The sequence below is a fragment of the Mustelus asterias genome, chromosome 28 (genome assembly GCF_964213995.1).
Source record: "Mustelus asterias chromosome 28, sMusAst1.hap1.1, whole genome shotgun sequence".
Classification (NCBI taxonomy): Eukaryota; Metazoa; Chordata; class Chondrichthyes; order Carcharhiniformes; family Triakidae; genus Mustelus; species Mustelus asterias.
The window spans coordinates 2,471,856-2,492,012 of NC_135828.1; the positions used below are offsets into that span (position 1 = coordinate 2,471,856).

At 42.0% G+C, this 20,157-nt stretch overlaps 1 protein-coding gene across 1 annotated transcript in view; it reads right to left on the bottom strand.

Annotated features, from left to right (window-relative positions):
• Positions 1-18,550, bottom strand: part of LOC144480179 (serine-rich coiled-coil domain-containing protein 2-like) — a 612,858-nt gene extending 594,308 nt beyond the window's left edge. Inside the window, exon 1 of the mRNA XM_078199331.1 lies at positions 18,478-18,550. The gene's annotated coding sequence lies outside the window, so the exon portion shown is untranslated. The remainder of the gene's footprint in view (positions 1-18,477) is intronic.
• Positions 18,551-20,157: the final 1,607 nt, after the last annotated feature.

Sequence of the window (20,157 nt, forward strand, 5' to 3'; positions counted from 1 at the left end):
TAACAATAGGCCGGTCAGCTTAACGTCTGTAGTAGGGAAAATGCTGGAATCCATTATTAAAGAGGAGATAGCAGGGCATCTGGATAGAAATGGTTCGATCAATCAGACGCAGCATGGATTCATGAGGGGAAAGTCGTGCTTGACGAACATGTTGGATTTTTATGAAGATGTGACTAGGGCGGTTGATGGAGGAGAACCGGTGGATGCGGTGTTTTTGGATTTCCAAAAGGCGTTTGATAAGGTGCCCCATAAAAGGCTGCTGAAGAAGATTAGGGCACACGGAGTTGGGGGTAATGTGTTAAAGTGGATTGGGGACTGGCTATCCGACAGGAAGCAAAGAGTCGGAATAAATGGGTGTTTTTCCGGTTGGAGGAAGGTAACTAGTGGCGTGCCGCAGGGATCGGTACTCGGGCCGCAACTATTTACCATTTATATAGATGATCTGGAGGAGGGGACGGAGTGTAGGGTAACGAAGTTTGCAGACGAAACAAAGATAAGTGGAAAAGTGAATCGTGTGGAGGACGGAGAAGATCTGCAGAGAGATTTGGACAGGCTGAGTGAGTGGGCGAGGATATGGCAAATGGAGTATAACGTTGAGAAATGCGAGGTTATACACTTTGGAGGAAATAATAACAAATGGGATTACTATCTCAATGGAAACAAATTAAAACATGCTACCGTGCAAAGGGACCTGGGGGTCCTTGTGCAGGAGACGCAAAAGCCCAGTCTGCAGGTACAACAGGTGATCAAGAAGGCAAATGGGATGTTGGCCTATATTGCGAGGGGGATAGAATATAAAAGCAGGGATGTCTTGATGCACCTGTACAGGGCATTGGTGAGGCCGCAGCTGGAATACTGTGTGCAGTATTGGTCCCCTTATATGAGGAAGGATATATTGGCATTGGAGGGAGTGCAGAGAAGGTTCACCAGGTTGATACCGGAGATGAGGGGTTTGGATTATGAGGAGAGGCGGAGGAGATTGGGTTTGTACTCGTTGGAGTTTAGAAGGATGAGGGGGGATCTTATGGAGACTTATAAGATAATGCGGGGGCTGGATAGGGTGGAGGCGGAGAGATTCTTTCCACTTAGTAAGGAAGTTAAAACTAGAGGACACAGCCTCAAAATAAAGGGGGGTCGGTTTAAGACAGAGTTGAGGAGGAACTTCTTCTCCCAGAGGGTGGTGAATCTCTGGAATTCTCTGCCCACTGAGGTGGTGGAGGCTACCTCGCTGAATATGTTTAAAGCGCGGGTGGATGGATTCCTGATCGGTAAGGGAATTAAGGGTTATGGGGATCAGGCGGGTAAGTGGTACTGATCCACGTCAGATCAGCCATGATCTTATTGAATGGCGGGGCAGGCTCGAGGGGCTAGATGGCCTATTCCTGCTCCTATTTCTTATGTTATGTTCTTATATGTCAATGTAATGTCTGCAGCCTGCATTGGAAGTCTTATTCTCAGCCAGCTACTTTGACAGCATGAAGCAGATACAGTAATCATGCATTGCTTCAATCTGTATTTGGCTTCAGTCCTTCATCCTGACACAGCCTGAAATGGTGAGCATTCTATTTCCCATCATTGGCATCTTTCACAGCATGATGAGCGCAAACTAATAATATATATATCTTTGATTTAACAATGGTATTACTGGTAGACTCCCTGAAGGCTCAGCAAGCTTTTCAGTGAACAGTTGAGCTACCTGGAAGGCATCAGTTTTGTTCCTGAGCTTCTGCATACTGCTAGCTTCTCTCAAACAATGAGATACTTGATGCATTGGTTTTAATTTTCCAAAATTCCCTAGATTCAGGAACTCAAAGGAAAGGAGACAGAAAACTGGAAATCGTAGACTAATTAGCTTAACACCTATAGCAAGACGTCATGGTCGAGCACTTCTAAAAATTCAAGGCAGTCAGGCAGAGTCAACATACTTTCCTGAAACTGAAATTAGGTTTAACCAATTTATTGAGGTTCTTTGAAGAAGGAGCCTGTGCTGTGGAAAAACGGTATCCAGTGGACTGTACTTAGATTTCCAGAAGACATTTGATAAGGTGTCACATCAAAAGGTTATTGTGGATAATGAAAGTTTATGAATTAGGGGGTAATATATTGGCATGGATAGAAGACTGGGCTCACTGATCGGAAAGAGAGAGTAGCTATAAAGCTTCATTTTCTGGCTGGCAGGGTGTAATGAGTGGTGTGCACAGGGATCAGTGTTGGGGCCTCAACTTTTTAGAATTTATATAAATGATTTGGATGAAAGGTTTGAAGGAATGGTTGCTCAATTTGCTTATGACACAAAGATAGGCAGGAAAATAGGTTGTGAAGAGGATGCAAGGAGTCCACCGAGACGGACAGGTTAAGTGAGTCAGCAAAGATCTGGCAAATGGTGTGTTATGAGGGGAATTGCGAAATTGTCCATTTTGGCAGGAAGAATAAAAAGCATATTATGTAAAGGGTGAGAGATTGCAGAGGAATCTGGGTGTCTTAGCACATGAATTACAAAAGGCTGGACTGCAGGTACAGCAAGTAATTAGGAAGTCTAATAGAATGTTATTGTTTACTGCAAGTGAAGTTGAATACAAGGAAAGTTCTGCTCCAGTTATACAGGATATTGGTGAGACCACACCTGGAGAACTATGTAGAATTTAAGGAAGGATGCAAATGCATTAGAAACAATTCGGAGAAGGTTTACTACACTAATACTTGGAAAGTGAGAGATGGTTTATGAGGAAAGGCTGGACAGGTTACGCTTGTATCCACTGGAGTTTAGAAGAGTAAAAGGCGATCTGATTAAAACATACAAGATCTTGAGAGGTCTTTACAGAGTGTATGTGGAGAAGATGCTTCCTTATCGGAGAATCTAGAACTAGGGGTCACTGTTTTAAAATAAGGGGTCGCTCATTTAGGATATGAGGAAAATCTTTTTCTCAGAGTTGAGAGTCCTTGGAACTCTTCTTCAAAAACTGGAAGCAGAGTCTTTGAATATTTTTGCGGCAGAGGTAGATAGATTCTTGATTAACAAGGGGGTGAAAGGTTATCGGGGGTAGGTGGGAATGTGGAGTTGAGGTTACAAACAGATCAGCCATGATCTTATTGAATGATGGAGCAGGCTCAAGAGGCCAAATGGCCTACTCCTGCTCCTAATTCCTGTGTTTGGATGTTTGCAAATAAGACAGTGATAGGAATTCTGCATCTGGGTCAAGAAGAGTAAAGTTTCCCAGGGTCCCTATTCCCATTTACTATCCAAAGTAGATACACGCATTGAAATCCAGGGAGGGCAGGACAGGACCAGGCTTGGTTTAGTGTCTTGTGCTAAAATAGCCGACAGCTACATGAACAATGGCCACTTGACTGAAGCAAAACAGCTTTTCCACTGCTCCTACAATCATATTCCAGCAAGTATAGCTCAGCATGATTGACTACGTCAAATGTTTTTAGTAGCACAATAAACATGTCTGTGCTTCCTTTTCTGTGGAGATTTCAGTAACCTACCTTTCTGCGAAAGAAAGAGCAGCTGTTTTGTTCAACATTAACTAATGTCATCAAAAATCGGTGTGGATAAAAGCATTACTGATATATAATGAGGCCTGCCTGCTGCACACATTATCCTACATTATTTTTTGGAACAAGTGATTCATATTTTAGCCTTTATTGTTTAATGCCAAAAACTCTGAAATCCTAGATCAATCTTCTAACTTTGAAGACACCACTTGCATATATCGCAATTCCATTTGCATTGGCTTTATACAAACATTGACACTGACATTTTAATCATATTCTCTTCGACAAAAACAACTTATGCTCAAAATTACAAAACTGCAGGAAAACCTGATTTACTGCATCTTATTGATCAACTTAATGTACATTCCCGACAAGTCCAACATTCAATGAAATAACTTAATAAAGCTTTGTGGGTTAGCTGGTTTAATACATGCCACACCTAACTCAACAACCAATACCACCACAGTATCTGGGGACAATTAAAAATTGGTAGTTAGTTCTGCCTGTGACCGTAGTGCAGAGGCCATTGCAGGACTAAGACACAAACCAGGAAAGTTCAGAGGCCTATCTAGCACCTATGAACATACGAGTTAAGAGCAGTCGGCCACTCAACCCCTCAAGCCTGCTCCACCACTCAATAAGATCATGGATGATTGAATTTTGACCTCAACGTCACATTCTCACCTACCCTGAATAACTTTTCATCCTCTTGCTTATCAAGAAGCAACTTGCTCCAACTACAGAGATGAAAACCACCCCAGAAAGCACCTGTTGAGACCTTTTCCACATTTGATGCATGAGTGGAGCCTAAAAATGAAAAAAACAACAGGAAGTGTAAATCACCAGCTCGTGCCCACAGACCTTTGTTAACTGCTTGGACCGCAGGGAGCCCAGAAGCAACTGTTGGTCAGGGCCAAACTTTTCGATACCAAGTATTTCCCAAAACAACAAAGCCTTTCTGGTTAATCCAAGCTGCGTCATTTCACTCTGACTCTGCAAATGAGTAGTTCCAGCCAAATGCACAGACAATGCATTCATTAAATGCACCCAAAAGTACCGCACAATTCAATCTGTAATGGGTCATGACCAGAGGAAGTACGTTTTTCTGTTTGATATGACAGTGCCAATAATACACTGTAGAAACAAAGGTACTTCCGGCTACCCAAATCAATAACCTTCAGAACGCAATGACCCTACTCCATCAAACAGGGATGTTTCATTTTAATTTCAGCAGTTTCCTCTTACAAATGACAGATTTCCCCTCTAGCCTGGTATAAAATTAATATTTATTTAAAAAGATGTACCACCTGTTTATCACATACAAGCATTTGAATATAATACACACGCACACACATTCTGTTTAGTGCATTAAGTAATAATATTTCTTTGTGTCATTTGAACTATGAACCGTATGTTTTATACATGTGCTTCATTTAACAATAGGGCTGCCTCCCAGCCTCAGACTTTGGAGCACCAGTGTGCTGAGAAAGCTTCTTATTTCAGTAGCTGCCTGCAGAACAGACACAGCAGAAATCAAATCTGCTCCCTGAGGCAAGGGAGACTGGGGGGAAGAAAAGTCAACAAACTACTCTCAACCACATCCTGACAATTGATTAAAAAAAACACTCTGGTAAAAACCCAGCAAGAGCACTTCCAAACTAAAATTAACTGAGCTTGCTGGCAGTTCACTTAGACTCAAGTGCCTCAACAAGGATAATTTGACATCTCTCAGCTATGCTACTGAATAGAGAACCATTTCGCATTGAAGAAGCAAACAAGAGAGGCATTTAAAGTACTTGCCTGACACACATGCCCTCTCCAAGTAGACTAAAATTTCATCACCTCTAAGAAATGATCTTACGCCTTTAACTCACTTTAATCCAAATCGCAATTAAAATTTATTTTGGTCAGCGCAGTGTCAAATTTGGAACAGTTTAAAAACAAAATGACTGACATAGAAACATTTTTTTTACCCCTTCAAGGGCCCGTATATAAATAATTTAGTCACACTGAGTAAGGCAATGTTGTGTAATATTTAACAGTTGCTAGTTTGTGCGCACTGGCATTGCCAATGGGAAGATTTTATATAAGCTTTGAAAACATTCAGCCAGCTCTTGAACATTACAGATATAACCCATTAAGCAGAAACATTTGTGGAAGTTCTTCAAATCAAAGGCTTCATTACTTTAGTACCTTATTTAAAAATGAGGAAGGTGCAGAACCAGAAAGCAAAGATAAAGAAAATAGCAAAGAATTGAGATTTTAAAAAATAGAATGTTGACGACTAACAAAATAGCAAAGCAGGTTTAATAATTCTACCCTTGTTTCAGGGCGCCAATAGAATTATTTTAATAATGGACTGGATTTTAGTTGGTTATTAGCAAGGCTAACTGTGCTCATTGGCAATATGGAATAAATCAGACAATAACTTCCAGACACCATGGCCGGAATTCTCCCAAAAACATTTGAAGTGTCGCATTCATGGGAAAACTGGAGTAATTCACGCTGGTTTTTTCAGAGGGATTTCACACCAGAACCTCCCACACTCTGTTCTTTGGTGGCCTCTGCCGTGCGCAGAGTAAATTACAGCACAGGAACAGGCCCTTCAGCCCTCCAAGCCTGCACCAACCATGCTGCCCGACTTGACTTAAATCCCCTACCCTTCCAGGGACCGTATCCCTCCATTCCCATCCTATTCATGTATTTGTGCAGACGCCCTTTAAAACTCACTATCGTATCCGCTTCCACTACCTCCCCCGGCAACGAGTTCCAGGCACCCACCACCCTCTGTAAAAAACCTGCCTCATACATCTCTTTTAAACATTGCCCCTCGCACCTTAAACCTGTGCCCCCTATTAATTGACTCTTCCACCTTGGGAAAAAGCTTCTGACTATCCACTCTGTCCATGCCTCTCATAATCTTGTGGACTTCTATCAGGTCGCCCCTCAACCTCCATCATTCCAGTGAGAACAAACCAAGTTTCTCCAACCTCTCCTCACAGCTAATGCCCTCCATACCAGGCAACATCCTGGTAAATCTTTTCTGTACCCTCTCCAAAGCCTCCACATCCTTCTGGTAGTGTGGCGACCAGAATTGAACACTATATTCCAAGTGCAGCCTAACTAAGGTTCTATAAAGCTGTAACATGACTTGCCAATTTTTAAACTCAATGCCCCGGCCGATGCAGGCAAGCATGCCGTATACCTTCTTGACTCCCCTCACCACCTGCATTGCCACTTTCAGTGACCTGTGTACCTGTACACCCAGATCCCTCTGCCTATCAATACTCTTAAAGGTTCTGCCATTTACTGTATATTTTCTATCTTTATTAAACCTTGCAAAATGCATTACCTCACATTTGCCCAAATTAAACCCCATCTGCCATCTCTCCACCCAAGCCTCCAACCGATCTATATCCTGCTGTATCCTTTGGTGGCCCTCATCGCTATCCGCAAATCCACCAATCTTTGCGTCATCTGCAAACTTACTAACCAAACCAGTTACATTTTCTTCCAAATCATTTATATATATATATTACAAACAGCAAAGGTCCCAGCACTGATCCCGGAGGAACGCCACTTGTCACAGCCCTCCATTCAGAAACACACCCTTTCACTGCTACCCTCTTGTCTACCTCACCAGCCTGTAATTACCTGGATTATTCTTGCTACTCTTCTTAAACAAAGGAACAACATTGGCTATTCTCCAATCCTCTGGGACCTCCCCTGTAGCCAGTGAGGATACAAAGATTCCTCTCAAGGCCCCAGCAATTTCCTCCTTTGCCTCCTTCAGTATTTTGGAGTATATCCGATCAGGCCCTGGGGACTTGTCCACCTTAATGTTTCGCAAGAACCCCAATACCTCCTCCTTTTTGATCTCAAGATGACTCAAGCTATCTACACACCCTTTCCCAGATTCATCATCCACCAAGTCCTTCTCTTTGGTGAATACTGACGCAAAGTACTCATTTAATACCTCACCCATTTCCTCTGGCTCCATGCATAGATTCCCTTCCCTGTCCTTGAGTGGGCCAACCCTCTCCCCAGCTACCCTTTTGCTCTTTATTTATGTATAAAAGGCCTTCGGATTTTCCTTAATCCCGCTGGCCAATGATTTTTCGTGACCCCTTTTAGCCCTCCTTACTCCTTGCTTAAGTTTCTTTCCACTTTCCTTGCATTCCACACTTGCTTCGTGCGTTCCCAGCCTCCTAGCGTTGACAAATGCTTCCTTTTTCTCTTTGACTAGGCTCACAATATATCTCGTTATCCAAGGTTCCCAAAACTTGCCACACTTATCCTTCACCCTTACAGGAACGTGCCGGTCCTGAATCCCTATCAACTTACACTTGAAAGCCTCCCACATGCCAGATGTTGATTTGCCCTCAAACATCTGCCCCCAATCTACATTCTTCAGTTCCTGCCTAATATTGTTGTAATTAGCCTTCCCCCAGGTTAGCACCTTAACTTCAGGACTACACTTTTCCTTATTCATCAGTACCTTAAAGCTTACTGAATTGTGGTCACTGTTCCCAAGCTGCTCCCCTACTGAAACGTTGACCGCCTGGCCGGGCTCATTCCCCAATACCAGGCCCAACGTGAATTCACCAGCGTGAATATCATCACATTTCAGGGGTGCGGCCTATTCCCGCTGGAGAGGCTAAAATCAGCGCGCTGAGTGGACCACTGCGCATGCACCAATCTGCCAGTGCTGTGATCGGCACATGTGCAGTGGCCCCTCACTGCCCGCCTCCCAATCACTGGCCAGCCCCGTGACCCCTGCAACACTGGCTCTTTTCCGCCCAACCTAAACGGCCTGAGCACTGGCCCCCAAGCCAGCCCCAGGCCCCCCATCCCTGGCCCGCACCAATCTCCAGCCTCCCACCCCCTGACAGTTACGCCACCCCCAAGCAGGTTGACCACTCCCCCCTCCAATCACTGACCTCTCTCCTCCCCCCACCAATCCCTATGCAGAGTGGCAGTGGGACCCCCCACACCCACCAATCGTCTCCTAGGCCCCACCCCTTGGCACTACCCAATAGGCAGTGCCAAAGTGCCCACTGGACCTTGGCACTTTGCCCCATGGCCAGTGCCAGGGGCACAGGCTGGCACTGTCCAGGTGCCAATGCCCAGGGGACACCATCCCCCGACCGCCCAACCATGCCCAGTTCACTGCAGCGGGGATCGGGCCGCTAGTTCTCCGAAAGTGGGGAGCTAGTGTAAAACCCACTAGAGTGAAACACTCTTGGCGGGGGGGTAATTAGAATATTAATACCTACCCCGCCGATTTACAGCACAGAGAAGACACCGCCGGAAATCCGGTGCTGGAAGATGCTTTTGGCGGGAAGGCAGGTGCAAATCCCATGGTTCGCCCGTCGATTTTTTAGCACAGCAGGATGAGAAAATCGCTCTCCCCCTCCCCTCCCCCCCAGATGTGCACTTTAAAGCAGAAATCCTGAAATTGCTGTCAGAACATACCACACCTCTACAGGGCATGATTCAATATTTCTCATCAATAGAAACTAACTAAACATGACAAGTCATGTAAAAATGACCCAGTTGCTTAAAACGTCCTAGCGAAGCACGTTGTCTGTGTGGAGTTTGCACATTCTCCTCGTGTCTGCGTGGGTTTCCTCCGGGTGCTCCGGTTTCCTCCCACAGTCCAAAGATGTGCGGGTTAGGTTGATTGGCCAAGCTAAAATTGCCCCTTAGTGTCCTGGGCTGTGTAGATTAGAGGGATTAGCGGGTAAAATATGTAGGGATATGGGGGTAGGCCTGGGTGGGATTGTGGTCGGAGCAGGCTCGATGGGCCGAATGGCCTCTTTCTGTACTGTAGGGTTTCTATGATTTCTATGTTTTGCACCAACACAGCTTTCCTTCTCTTGTGTTCAAACGTGACGTACAAAATAATTTGTTAAAAAAAATACATGAAATTACAGATGAGCAAATACCTTCACAAAACGAAATGGAATCAATGTGATGCCGTGAAATTGCTTACGTACCCAGACATGCCAAAAAAAGTAAGGACTGGTACATTCTAGTGTGATAAATGATCATCATAGCCAATAATCTATCTGGTTCTGAAAATTTAATTTAACAACTGTGCAGTCTTATTCATAATATAATCATTGTTGGAGTTTTTTTTTTCAAATTACTTTTTCTGTCCATCTCTTATCTCTTCTGCCTTTCTCAATCTTTATTGTGCTTTCTGTACACGATTAAAATCTGATTTATACTTTCTGGTTTAGTCACTGCATGTCCCAGGGAAGATTCTTTGAATCTGATGATTTGAAGAGTCTCAGTGCTTCCTGCTCTTTTCAAGATGCCACAGATTGCCCTTTAAGGGGACATTTGCTGCACAGGACCAGACCCAATGACAGCAAGTGTATGCTGAGAAGCCCAAGAAAACCCTTTGGACAGCTGCCAGCAAGGTGAACACTAAACTGTGTTCCTTCACAGCTGACCACAAAATCTAGGCCAATATGTTCAGAGTTTGAAACTAACTAAACATGACAAGTCATGCAAAAATGACCCAGTTGCTTAAAACGTCCTAGCGAAGCACATTGTAGTGTTTTGTATCAACACAGCTTTCTTTCTCTTGTACCCAGACATGACGTTCAGAATAATTTGTTTAAAAAAAGACATTAAATTACAGATCAGTAAGCACCTTCATAAAACGGAAGTGTTTCAGCTGTGGGGAGGGGAACATAGCTGAAAAATCATAGAATCCCAACAGTGCAGAAGAAAGCCATTTGGCCCATCAAGCCTGCACCGACAACAATCCCACCCAGGCCCTATCCCCATAACCGCCTGTATTTACTCTGCAAATCCCCTGGACACTAATGGGCAATTTAGCATGGCCAATCAACGGTCACCCAAGGCTGAATTGAACCAGGGTCCCTGGCGCTGTGAGGCAGCAGTAGTAGCCACTGTACCACCTGTGCCAATCAATTCCTACTCGTTAAGTATCAAAGCAGCACTGAAGCCTGACATTATCAGAATCTGTTTGGTATTACCAATAGAAATTTTTTGAAGTGTCAATGAAATTAGGCAAATGGAAATATCAAATTATTCCAACCATTCCATCACAGAACACCCCAAGCATTTAAAAAATATTCCAGTGCTGCTATTTCCCAATTTCAGGAGATCAAATGGAGAGGCTGCACACCTCAGTACAAATACAAAAAAAATCAGAGGGCATATTCATAAAAACTGACGCTAAGACTAGCCCAAACTTTTGAGCAGGTTAACTGTATCAAAAGTGCATGGTGCATGTGCACTTAACTCATTAAAAATATTAATTGATTTCCTCCTTACCATCATTCAAAAGTACTTTAGTGCAACATGCATCTATTATCCACAGCTAAAATAAGGTTAACTGACGTCTATCTTGGTCATAGAATCATAGAGGTTTACAGCAGGGAAACAGGCCCTTCGGCCCAACTTGTCCTTTTTTTAAAAACCCCTAAGCTAATCCTAATTGCCCGCATTTGGCCCATATCCCTCTATACCCATCTTACCCATGTAACTATCGAAATGCTTTTAAAAGACAAAATTGTACCTGCCTCTACTACGACTTCTGGCAGCTTGTTCCAGACACTCTCCACCCTCTGTGAAAAAACTGCCCCTCTGGACGCTTTTGTATCTCTTCCCCTGTCACCTTAAACCTATGCCCTCTAGTTTTTAGACCCCCCTACCTTTGGGAAAAGATATTGACTATCGAGCTGCTTTATGCCCCTCATTATTTTATAGACCTCTATAAGGTCACCCCTCAGCCTCCTATGCACCAGAGAAAAAAAGTCCCAGTCTATTCAGCCTCTCCTTATAACTCAAACCATCAAATCCCGGTAGCATCCTAGTAAATCTTTTCTGCACTTTTTCTAGTTTAATAATATCCTTTCTATAATAGAGTGACCAGAATTGCACACAGTATTCCAAGTGTGGCCTTACCAATGCAACTTGTACAACTTCAACAAGACATTCCAACACCTGGTCTGGCAAGACGAAGCTTCAAAAGGGTGATTTAAATAAAAGAGCTATGCAGTGCAGTTTAATGCTTTTATTAACAGTCATGATGTGGAGATGCCAGCGTTGGACTGGGGTAAACATAGTAAGAAGTCTCACAACACCAGGTTAAAGTCCAACAGGTTTATTTGGTAGCACAAGCCACTAGCTTTCGGAACGCTGCCTCTTCATCAAGTGAGTGGGAGTTCTGTTCACAAACAATATGTCCGAAAGCTAGTGGCTTGTGTTACCAAATAAACCTGGTGTTGTGAGACTTCTTACTTTATTAACAGTCCACAGAGAAAAAGCTGTCACTGAACCAAAACAAACATTTCTGGGATTCAGTTATCAGTCTGTGAATCTAGTTGGAGAAAATATTGTTCATGTCAAGCTACATCTGAGAATGTGAACAGAAGACTGGGTAACCGCTGTTAACTAATTATATTCTATAAGCAGAAGTTTTTTTTAAATCATGGACCAGCTCATTGCAGGGTGCGAGCTGCTGACTCAGGATTGAAAACGTCACTGCTTTCAACCCAAATGAGGAGGAATTCACATGAAGGTATTATGGTCCCACAAGATTAACAAATAATTATTTGCTGGCTTGTGAAAATTGTATCAGCAAAATAGACTTGTGAAAATCTATACCTGTAGTTTCCTGATAAAAACCACAACATCCTCTGAATAAACTGCAGCTTCCTGCATCAAACTGAATCACTTCATGCAGAACTCTAACTCTCTGGGCAAATCAGCTGCACGCACAAAGAAAATCTATGGCTTCCTCGGTGAAATGAGACACTCCAACAGTGCATATTACATGATGAGCACTTCACAACTTGCACTGCATCCAATCATGTTCTGCATCATATTGAATGCTTCTGTAAATCAGCCCTGCTACCGTATTCCGTAGGGCGGCACGGTAGCACAGTGGTTAGCACTGCTGCTTCACAGCTCCAGGGTCCCGGGTTCGATTCCCGGCTCGGGTCACAGTCTGTGTGGAGTTTGCACATTCTCCTCGTGTTTGCGTGGGTTTCCTCCGGGTGCTCCGGTTTCCTCCCACAGTCCAAAGATGTGCGGGTTAGGTTGATTGGCCAGGTTAAAATTGCCCCTGAGATGCGTAGGTTAGAGGGATTAGCGGGTAAATATGTGGGGGTAGGGCCTGGGTGGGATTGTGGTCGGTGCAGACTCGATGGGCCGAATGGCCTCCTTCTGCACTGTAGGGTTTCTATGATTCTATGATTCAACGTCGTACTTCCAGATTTATCTGTCAATTAATCATGCAATGTACAAAATCTGAATTGACACACCAATTCCAACTGAGTGGAAAATGGGTCAATTTAACATCAGCTAAAATAGCTGATGCTTAGATGCATATCCATTATTGTCCATCATATTTTTATATTTGAGGAACAATTGATTGGAAGTAATTTTCAAACAGGAACATGTTGTGCACATTCAAGCTTTTAATTACTATGCAGCTAACTTTGTGAATCAAATCATTAGAATTTCAAAATTGCATTAAAGTTTTTAATACTAGCTGTAATTATTATATGGACTTGTAAACATACGAAATAGGAGCAGGAGGAGGCCATTCACCCTCGAGCCTGCTCCACCATTCAATAAGATCATAGCTGAAACCAAAAGAGAAAATGCTGGAAAATCTCAGCAGGTCTGGCAGCATCAGTCTGGAGAGAGAAGAGCTGACGTTTCGAGTCCAGATGACCCTTTGTCAAGCCCTGTTGCTCAAAGGGCTACCCTAATTTTAAAAGTGTCCCCTAGTCTGAACTCACCCACAAGAAGAAATATCCTTTCCCCATCCAACTTGTCAAGACCATTTGGGATCCTATTGCTTCAATCAAGTCATCCCCTCAATCTTTTAAACTCTAGTAGAAACAAGCCTAGTTTGTCTAACCTTTCCTCATGAGACAACCTGCTCATTCTGGATATAAATCTGGTAACCTTCCTCTGAACTGCCCCCAATGTATTTACATCCTTCCTTAAATAAGGAGATCAAAATTGCACACTGTATTCAAGATGTGATCTCACCAATGCCTTGTGTAACTGAAGCACAATACCCTTACTTTTATGTTAAATTCCTCTTAAAGGATAACATTCCATTAGCTTCTCAGTTATTTGCACACTATCTTTTTGTGGCTCTTGCACTACAACACCCAGGTCCCCCTGTACCTCTGAATTCTGCAGCTGTTCTCTGTTTACATACTCTGCCTTTTTATTCTTCCTGCCAAAGTGAACAAGTTCACAGTTTCCCACTGCCAGCTGTTTGCTCATTCAATTAATCTATCTATATCCATCTGCAATTTCCTTATGTCCTTTTCACAACATACTTTTCTACCCATCTTGGTGTCATCTGCAAATTTAGCTACCTTCACTCCCCTAGTCTAAACCCATTTGAATGCACTGCTTCCTTACTGAATAACAGTTGATTAATAATTGCCTGCTCTCTCAACCTTTTCACTCATGCAGCTTTGTTCAATATTATTAAATCTATCTGTAGCACACAGTGGGTGAAAGACAATTCTGGCATTTTATGATTTGGTCAACTCTTGTATTCCAGAAAGTGCACATAAATCCAAATATGGAAGACAAAAAAAGAGAAAAATACAGAGTGACAAGGTGCAATTAGCCATCATTTTCCGAGCATTGTCCTGTTGAAGTGTATCATAGAGTGAGGAAGGTTTTCAGCGTGGAAACAGGCTCTTCGGCTCAACTTGTCCATGCCGCCATGTATGTTGAATGATTGAAGTTACATCAAAAGCAATGGACAATGTGTATAGTTGTGGGTAGGCAATGTGAACGAAATTGAAGAACTAAAAGTGGAATGAGAAAAACATCAGACAGTTTAGGCAATATTTATTGATGAGTGGAGGTGGTCAATGAAGAATGATTACAGTGGAAAAGCCAACAGCCCAGGGAAAGCTCTCAGTTAACAGAAAGAATCAGTGAATGAGCCATCAATTAGATGGAGCAATTTGAAAGGTAATTACAGCAAATATCTGAAAAAAGATGATGTCACCAAGAGGCTTCATATCAATAAATAAAATGATGCTCAAAAACACTCAGCAATTCAGGTAGCATCTGTGGATCGAGAAACAGTTAATGTTTCAGCCCGATGACCTTTAATCAGAACAGGAAGTTTTAGAGCTTTAAGAGATTCTAAGTGTTGAAAAAATAGAGAAAGCTCTGTGATAGGGTGAAGCACAGGAATGATTAAATAACAAGAGAGGTGTTGGTTCAAGGCAAAAGACAAGTGATAATGGAACAATAAAGAAATGTAAATGGCTAAAGAAGTACCAAGAAAAGTGGGAGCAGTGGTTCTGATCTAGATTGTTCAATTCAACTTTGTGGCCATAAGATTGTAATTTTCCTAATCAAAAGATGAGACACTGTTCCTCCTGTACTGAAAATAAACTTGTTGAGAAGTGCATGGTGTAAAATGCCATTAAAGGCTTCAGTAGCGTCCTTGGTGATAATTACTCATTCCGGTATCCATGAGCAGAGGTCAAAAGGCAAATCGTATAACCTTTGGGATCATCGGTAGATCTCACTGATTACGGGAGCAGTATAAAATATTTCATTAAATTGAAATTGCATTTCTAAATTTTAATCTGCTTTAAACTATCTAATTTGAATATTAAGATCAATCTCGAATCTTGTCCTCACCAAAGGCAGTGGAAGCATCTGTTGCTCTAGGCAAGCTAACAAGATAAATTATCCACTTTGTGTTTGCGAACCAGCAGCACACAAAAACACTGAAGTCTGACCCGGTCATTTCAGTGACACAGTCCAGTCAAATCTTAGTGTACAGTCTCCTAAGCAGAGAGAGAGAGAGAGACTCAGGCCGGAGACAGAGTTCTCAGGCAACTGAAAGTTGATTTAAGAGTTCCAGACCTCATCACCAAAGTTGAGCACAAGTAGGGAGGGTAGGTTTAAACCACAAAATAAATGAGCTAAAATAAGAGTCGAAATAACTGGCTTATGTAAAGGATAAAACATTTAAAATTGCAAACATACTGAAAAGAATTGTTTTAACCGTGGTACATTGATGTCCCATTAATAAATCTACCACTGACACCAAATCAATGGATGCAAAGTGAAGTTTAAAAAGTGACTGCTTTTTAATGGTCAGGAGAACGTTTCAAATAGCAGCGAATTTCACATAACCTTTACTTTCCTGAAAAATATCCAAGCTTTGTTTAATGCACACATTGTAAAGGATTAACATTTTAGCATAAATTCTTGGTAAGTGAATGTAATAGAGTGATCAAATCGCAGTTATTAACAAGCAGCAAAATGTTTGACTGAACAGTGATCTTTGAGGGAAAACAACTGTTTTATCCAGATGGTGCTCATTTTCCCTCCCCCACTTCACATATCAATAACAATACAATGGGAATGTCTATTACAGTCCCACTCCAACTGCTCTACTTCTGACAGCACTATTCAATGGCCCGAAACATAAGAACAAAGTTTTACCCAGTTGTTAACCTTCTGGACCTACAAAAAGAAGCAATGCCTCAATATAAAAAGCAGTGACCTTTTAGAATGGCCTTGTCTGCTAAGAACTCTCTGAACTCCAGTCCCCACTGTTCAACTTGTTCTACAATGGACAGCACTTGTATAATTTCAGATGATGGCTTCAACTGAATTGAATACAAGAAACCCTACTGAAGATCTCTCAGAGAGTGCAAATGTCGACTGTGGCACTTTACCTACTCCAAAAGTAAGGTGTCATTTTACAGCCAGTCAAGGTCAACAATTTGAAGCGATTAAACATCGCTTAACATACAAATTCCTCTCCTAAATATAATGCTGATCTTTCTCTAAAAAAACCCACAACTTTTGTAATAAAAGGGTGATTGTTGCTGAGAAAACAGCTATTTAACTGATATCAAGAAGGAGAAAAAAAATCAGGTCACACGGGGATTTTGATTAAACATAGCTTAAGAAAGACAGTTATAATAAAGTCATTATAAAGTAATTTAATCCACACCTCTAAAGGCTTTCATAAAATAAATGGCTTAGATTGTACAGATAGTCTTACAAAATCCAGCAAAATAGATTAACACCTCATGTACAAAATTCAAATCGCATCAAATATAAGCTTTCAGGTTTAATAAAACTAATTGCATCAAACACACTGGGAATCACCAGGTTTGGTGCATATTTACCCTATTTCCTGGCCACAGAAGAATGAATGAATTTTAAGTATTAATGATTCACAAGCATATTTTACAGAATGAACGATACAGTCCTCACCATGTGCACTGCCCATTTTGATGCAGAAGCAGTTATATAGAATATTAAATTCAATTACAATGGCTCTGCTAGCACATTATGCACACCAGTTATTACAGTCAATTCAATCAGCTTTTCACACCTCACTAAAAGTGTAATTAAATACGGCAATGCCACCATAACAGAACAAGGTTTTAGCAAAAAGGCATCTATTTGGTACAAACTTTCCCCCTGAACTCAATGAGCTAAAACTAAACCTTGCTTGAAGTACTTTTGAGACTTGGGCACAACACTCCTCGTCTATTGAAAGCACTGACCATTTTTTTAAAAATCATGCCCCAGGGAGCTTCAATCAGCTGATTGCTAAATGCAGATGTTTTTTAAAAATGTGACAATGGTTGATGAGAAGAAAGCGCCGGTTTCCAAGAAATCATAGAAACCCTACAGTACAGAAAGAGGCCATTCGGCCCATCGAGTCTGCACCGACCACAATCCCACCCAGGCCCTACCCCCATATACCTTACCTGCTAATCCCTCTAATCTACGCATCCCAGGACACTAAGGGGCAATTTTAGCATGGCCAATCAACCATGTAGTCTTAGTCGCACCACAATATTAATGAAAATCATCTGAAAACTTAAGCATTAAGAGGCAAATAATCAATTTTATCAATGAATACACTCAGTATGCTGTACTGTACTGTATGACATAATTCACTGTGGTTGACCACACTATTCTCCAACACCTCTCCACTTCTATTTGCTGGGTGGTTCTACACTTGCCTGATTTCATTCTTATCCATTTAATCAAAACCACTGAATCACCTGCAAAGGCTTTTCTTCCCATGCCTGCACTGTTACCTCTGGTAGCCCTTCCTACTTATCAGCTACATGATGCCCTTCAGCAACATCATCCAAAAACAGTGTCAGTGTTCACATGCATGCTGATGAAATGCTGCTTAACACCTCGTCTCTCAACTCTTCCACTGTCACTACATTGTCACACTCCTTTGCCAACATTCAATACTGGTTGAGCTGAAAACCCTTCCAACTAAATATTGGGAAAGCCATTGTCTTCGGTCCCTACCACAAACTCCCTACAACTGACTTAGGCTGAACCACACTGTTCGCAAATTTAAATATCAAATTTGACCTCAGGCAAGTTTCTGACCACATATCCACACCATCACTAAGACCGCCTATTTCCACATCTCTAATGTTGAATAATGCCATCCCTGCATCAACCCATCTGACGTTCGGGTCTTTGTTTGCACAAAGTCATTTACCCATCATCCAAAGTGCCAACCACTTTGCTGTGGGTCTGGAGTCACATGTAGGCCAGACTCGGTAAGGATGACAGATTTCTTTCCCTAAGGAAATTAGTGAACCAGATGGGTTTTAACGACAATTGACAATGGTTTCATGGTCATCTTTCGACTTCTTGTTCTATATTTTTATTGAATTCAAATTTCACCATCTGCCTTGGCGGGACTTGAACCAGCGTCTCAAGATCTTTTGAATAAAAGACATTATAATCATGAAGTCAAGTTTTAGAGATGCAATCAGTTTCCGGAATATCCTGCAGCTGCTAACAACAGTTTCCATGCAGCAATGCTGTAGCAAGTTTGTATTGTCATGTGTATGCTACCTCCTTGAAATTTAATGGTTTTCTGCTGTCTAATGCACACGCACGTACAATACGATGGAATTGTTTTCTACATACCTGGTAACCTCTCCAATGGAATATTTTCCGATCCAAATGTTTGACTATTTTTTTAAATTCCTCCTCAGTTGCAGAAGCTCTATGGAGTTTTATTGTACAATATTCAATTTTCTATTCAGTTCTGAGGAGGAAAAGAGGAAGAATTTCTAGATGATCTGAGAAAATAAATATCTTACCCCAAATAATAAATCATTCACTCAGTACGCTAAAGGGCATTACGCAAATATTTAAAATATTTAACAAGCCAATGACAACTAATTCCAGCACATTTCTTTGGGAACAAAGAACACTGGAGCAATATCTTTTTAGCTTGATAGGTAAGCCCCTAACTTCTGTTTGCCCCAGACAGGTATCCTATATGTGAATGATTTAAAATGGACAATAAATCAATTACATCAATTGCAACTGTATTTAAAATTGAATGAGAGCCACAATAAGATTTCCTACCAGCTCTTTAATTACTCTTCCAAAAACATTAAGACTTTATCATTTATGAAAACAATTGGGTGAATATCATACAAAATATGTAGAAATTTATGTCCACTGTTGTTCAAATGAGATACTCCCTTGTCGTACCCCCTGAAACACATTATAAATCACGTAACACAATATCCACACCAGGTGACAGCAGGTCATTTCTATGGCCTCTTACCAAATCTACGTTTGCAGTTTTGCCTGATATATGCTGTATTTAGTGAGTTATCATAATGATCCTTCTGTCAACTTGGGGTTCTTCCAGGGCCTTTGCTTCTCCTTTTAATATCAAAGACATCCACCCATCATTTGTCAGCATTCATTCTTTCACTGTCACCTGTGATATAAAATCCCAGATCCCTTTAAGACCTCGATCAAACTCCAAGAAGTTTGCTTCTTTTCCCCTGAAATCAAACATCCACAAACCCATGGAGCAGCCAAGATTGAAATTCTAATCTCCATTCAAACCTGTATGTTCTTTTCCCCATTTTATTTACAAACATTTCAAATTTATCCATTTTTAAAAATTCATTCGTGGGACGCTGGCTGGCCTGCATTTATTGCCCATCCCTAGTTGCCCCTTGAGAAGGTGGTGGTGAGCTGTTTTCTTGAAAGGCTGCAGTCTATGTTCTGTGAGTTGACCCACAATGCCATTAGGGAGGGAATTCCAGGATTTTGACCCAGCGACTGCGAAGTAACGGCGATATATTTCCAAGTCAGGGTGGTGAGCGGCTGGGAGGGGAACTTGCAGGTGGTGGTGTTTCCATGTATCTGCTGCCCTTGTCCTTCTAGATGGGAGTGCTCGTGGGTTTGGAAGGTGCTGTCTAAGGATCTTTGGTGAATTGCTTCAGTGCATCTTGTAGAGAGGACACCCTACTGCTACTGAGCATCGGTAGTGGAGGTAGTGGATGTTTGTAGATGTGGTGCCAATCAAGCGGGCTGCTTTGTCCTGGATGGTGTCAAGCCTCTCGAGTATTGTTGGAGCTGCACCCACCCAGGCAAGTGGGGAGTAGTCCATCGCACTCCTGACTTGTGCCCTGTAGATGGTGGATAGGCTTTGGGGAGTTACTTGCCATTGTATTCCTAGCCTTTTGACCTGCTCTTGTAGCCACTGTGTTCATGTGGTGAGTCCAGTTGAGTTTCTGGTCAATGGTAACCCCAAGAATCTTGACAGTGGGGGATTCAGTGATGGTAACACCATTGAAT